The following is a 5350-nucleotide window of genomic DNA, read 5'->3' as shown; positions in this document are numbered from 1 at the left end:
TCCTGCGATCTGAATATCAACTCCTCCAGCTCGTCCAATAACCCTCAGAAACTTGCCTCCAGCAACTCTGACAACTCCTGAACGCTCTCCAGAATCCCCTCTGATCCCCGCACTCACGGCACACTCCGGAGTAATGAAGCTATGAGAAGCTCCAGAATCAAACATAACATGGGACTTAAACCCGCCCACCAACAAGGTCCCTACACAAATCTCATGTGTTGAGAACCTAACACTTGACCACAAGCAAAAACAAATATAATCTGAACTATTGAATTGACTAAGTTCGAATCTCAGAAGTTATACCTGTGATCGCTCCTGCACTAGTGCCACCGGGCTCCTGGGTCGAGTACACCTGAGTCGTCGGCTCAATCCAACCCACCGGCTGCACACCGTGCTGCACACCCTGCTGCACCCCTGGCTGAGCTCCAGCCTGCAACACTGCTACTGCCCTCTGCTGCAACTTGGGACAACGAGGCTTGATATGCCCCGTCTCTCTGCAGTAGTAACACACTCGAGTATCGGTCCGCGGCTCCGTCACCGCCCGCTGCTCTGTCACTGCCCGCTGCTCACCTCTCTGTGGACAGCTAGTCACCTTGTGGTCCCTACTACCACACCCAAAGCATCTCGCACCCCCGTGCCTCGACCTCTGCATAGCATCAAACTTCCGCTTCTGCCCTTGCGCAGGCTTGCCGCCCTTGCTAGGAACAGAAGACGGCTGAGACTGCTGAGACTGCTGTGGCTGCACTGAAGAACCGACCACAACCACCTGTGACCTCAAATCATCCTCTATCCCAGCTGCAACCTCAACCAACTCCGCTCTCGTAGCATAACTCCTCACTCTACACCGAGTCCTCAAATCATCCCGCAGAGCCAACAAAAACCTCCGCACCTGAGCCGCCTCTGGCTCCCATGCCCTGCCTGCATACCCTACAAGCCGACTGAACTCTGCATCCAGCTCCCGCACTGTACGGTTCCCCTGAGTCAGACCCAAGAACCGTGCCTCCATACGATCAAGTGCCTCCTGAGGAAAATACTTGGAGTTAAACTCCCCCACAAAATCTCCCCAAGACATACCCCTCTGCACCCTCCGTGCTGTCACCGACCTCCACCACACACGAGCATCTCCTGACAAGTAAAACACTGCCAGATCCACCCTGTACCGGTCGGGACACCTAAGCGAAAGGAAAATATCCTCCATCCGCTCTCTCCACTCATCCGCTACACTCGGATCGGTACTTCCTGAGAAATACCCTGCTCCCACATGCCGCAGCTGCTCCATCATCCGCACATACTGAGCATCCACTACCTCGGCCCCCGGCTGCACACCTGCCTGCAAACCCGCTGCAGGCTGCACCACTGGAACCTGTCCACCACCCACTGGCGGCACTACTGGATCCTGCCCACCAACCACTGGCGGCACAACTGCTGGAAGTCGCTGCAAAGCCTGAGCTACCTGAGCTAGCAAGTCCATCAAGACATCCTCCCTGCCTGGAGCACCTCCCGCTGCAACCCCCACACCCGGGGCAACACCGTGACCGACACCGGGCCCATCCGCCCTGCCGTCACCCAAACCAGCCTGGTCTCCAGACACACTAGGATGAACCTGTGACTCCGCCACCTCCTCACTGGCCATGCTCTGGGTCACACTCACACTGGCCTCAGGAACCTGACCTCGTCCCCGACCCCGACCACGACCACGCCCACGACCACGACCGCGACCAACAGCATCCTCACCCCTAACCATCTGTATCATCCAAGAACAGAAGGCTAAGCAAACAATAATTCTAATACACAAGAAACACAACTTACCGTGGAATCACAATCAGGCTCGAAGAGGATGTTCTAGGACTTCATGCCACACACAATTGCCAATCACACAATCAATTATAGCATGTAATCCTAAACATCAACAGCAAAAGCACAATGAACCCTAGACCTAGAACCGTAAGGGCTCTGATACCAAATTGAAACAACCCTTCCCGTTTTTTTTTTTTAATACCTTAATTTACTAGTGGTCCCATACCCACTAACATCCTAACATCAATCAATAACCGCGGATAATCAAATAAAACAAATTCCATTAAACCAAAAGAATTCCAACATTCAAATCCAATAACCAATAACATCAATCAAATAAAGAGATAACCAACAACTAACATCCTACAATGTTCCTTTGACTTAATCTAGCAACCTAACAACAGCTAGACCACAATCAATCAAGTCTCTAGAACATCCTCCTCCTCATAGCCCTTGATTCCACGATCACACTTTTCCTTTACCTGCACACCACAAACAACAATTGAGATGCGTAAGTATTATCATAAATACTTAGTGAGGCCATCCTCCCATCTACTGGGTTATACACACAAGCAGATGAGACCCTCAAGTTCAAGCAAAACAAACAACACACAACAATACATCAAACCAGAAAAACAAGTCTCGGATAAGACTAGTGTCGACCGATGCCAAACGGTGTCGATCGATGCTACAACAAGGTGTCGACCGATGCCAAACAGTGTCGACCGATGCCCATCAAATTGGTGTCGACCGATGCTCCTGAGTGTCGATCGATGCCTCCTCTGCAGACACGATCTGCGCGAATCCCAGCGACGAACTCCGACTCCAATCAACCCAAAATCGACTCCAATCAAGTCTATCCATCTCGGAATTCACTAGAAATCACACAAACAACGAACCCAAGCAACAAAACAACACAAACCACAAAGAAAACACACAAACAAGAGAGATCTCATGCTTAGATCAACCATGGTCAAGCACTCACCTCAAGAACAAGAAGTTTGGATTGAGAAACGTGGAAAACAACACCTCCAGAAGCTTCCCCTTCGATTCCAGCAACAGCTAACCCTCCTACAGCCTCAGATCTCTCCAAAATCACCAAGAACAAGCCCAGAAATCTCAGAAAACGTTTTTCTCTCTTTTCTCTCTTTCTTTTCACTCAACGGCGACAAAATGAGACTCTGAAACCCTAAAATTCGTCCTAAGACACTTATAACTCGACTTAGGGATTTTAATTGAACCAAACCGAACCAATTCGGCAATTAAATCAAACCGGTCGAACCCAGAAATTAGTGGTGTCGATCGATGCCACTAGGGTGTCGATCGACACTCCTTCCAAAATCCCAAATTCTGGTTCGCGGATGTTACAATTCTCCCCCACCAATACGGATTCGTCCCCGAATCCCGCAATACCGTCCATCTGCCAAGGACCTCCGTGCCACCGTCATCACGGCCCGCACGTCCCCAGACCGGACTAAACACCATCAGTCAAGGTTTCCCGTGCCACTGTCGCAACAGCCCGCACACCTCCGACTGACCCTCGAGGTCTCCCTCTAGCCAATATACTCGCATCCAAGACACTATTTGCTCACAACTCAGTGCTTCCTCCGTCCGTGGTCGCAACCAACGAATCATGCCGGCTCGCTATCAGGCCAACCGCCTTAAGCTACGGCATCCAGGAAGTCACTCACACACACTCCCCCCGCTCTCGGGTCGCAACCCTCGAGACATACCGGCTCACTGCCGAGCCTCGGCTCACAGCTACGGTATCCAGGGAGTCCTAAATATCCCGCTCTTGGGTTGTCACCCTCGAGCGCGCTCTCGGATCGTCATCCGAAGCATCATACCACTCCCACTCTCTGGTCACAAAGTCCATCGAGCTATCGGTATCACATGAGTTGGGCCCACACGGCCTTGAGCAAAAACAAATTTGATGCAATCGAGTATCTCCCGGCTAGATCTACCTCAACATTTCCCACAAAAATTCTCCTTTTAGAAACTTTCTAATTCTGGAAACCTTCCTTTTGTGGAAACTTTCGATTTATGGAAACTTCCAAAAAAAAAAACCCGAGCTATTTCTCTCTTTCCCATGACAATAACAGTCAACATAAAGAAAAATATTCATCTTATTAATCTCAAAAATGTCATAATCGTTACAACCTCCACGAAAATACAACAGAAAAAATGAGATACAACAATCCAATTCATCAACCCGCATCCCGAGCACCACCTCATTTTGGTACTTAGTCGCACAACCAACCACCCCTAAGCGACCAAGTATCAAGAGAGATGGGCTGGAATACTCCGTACCCGCTCCAGCCACGGACTACAACTCGGACCCGGCTAGACAAGCTCAAGTCGCGGCCTGCTTCTCAAACCACTTCTTAAACCTTGCCTTCATCCTCGCCTCGGGCTCCCAAGTCTGCTCCTCTACTCCATCACAGTCCCACAGGACTCTCATCAAAGGAATCTTCTTCTTCCGAAGTTCCTTGACTCTCCTCTCGAGCACCCTCACTGGTCTCGCCTCTAAAGTCATGTTAGGCTGAAGATCCTCAGGAATCTTAGCCAACAACTGATCACCCTCGTGAAGACACTTCCTCAGCATCGACACATGAAATACCTTGTGGAACGCACGCATAACCTCAGGCAACTCCAGCCGGTATGCCACTGGTCCCACCCGCTCAACCACTCTGAACGGACCCATGTACCTCGGACTCAACTTAGTCTCTGTCAATGACCTGTTCGGACCCCGCAACATGGCCATCTTGAGGTACACTCTATCACCAACCTGAAACTCAAGATCCTTTCTCCTCCTATCAGCATAACTCTTCTGCCGATCCTGAGCCTCCTTCATGTTCAGCCTCAGAACCCGAATCTTCTCCGAGGTCTCCTGAACAAAATCCGCACCATATATGCTCCTCTCCCCCACCTGAGTCCAACATAACGGTGTACGACACGGCCTCCCATACAAAGCCTCATAAGGAGCCATCCCAATACTAGCCTGGTAGCTGTTGTTGTAAGCAAACTCCACCAAGATCAAATGATCTGCCCAATGACCACCCCAGTCCAACACACACATCCTCAGTAAATCTTCCAGAATCTGGATCGTCCACTTTGACTGACCGTCCGTCTGAGGATGGTAGGCTGTACTCATATGCACCTTCGTGTCCATCTCTGCCTGAAACTCCCTCCAGAACACCGAGGTGAACTTGGAATCTCTATCAGACACAATACTAGCAGGCACACCATGCAATCTGACTATCTCCCTCACGTACTTCTTGGCCAAAACCGCTGCTCCATCAGTTTTCTTGATGGCCAGAAAATGCGCAGACTTAGTCAAACGGTCCACAATGACCCAAACCGCATCATACGTCCTCGACACAGGCAAACCCACCATGAAGTCCATCGTGATAAAATCCCACTTCCACTCTGGAATGGGCAAACTCTGTAATAATCCACCAGGAACCTGATGCTCCGCCTTCACTAGTTGGCAAGTGTCACACTTCGCCACCCAGTCAGCTACGTCCTTCTTCATCCCGACCCAGTGATAATA

This window comes from Camelina sativa, chromosome 17 (genome assembly GCF_000633955.1).
Source record: "Camelina sativa cultivar DH55 chromosome 17, Cs, whole genome shotgun sequence".
NCBI classification, from domain to species: domain Eukaryota; kingdom Viridiplantae; phylum Streptophyta; class Magnoliopsida; order Brassicales; family Brassicaceae; genus Camelina; species Camelina sativa.
Note: the sequence above shows the minus strand (reverse complement) of the source record.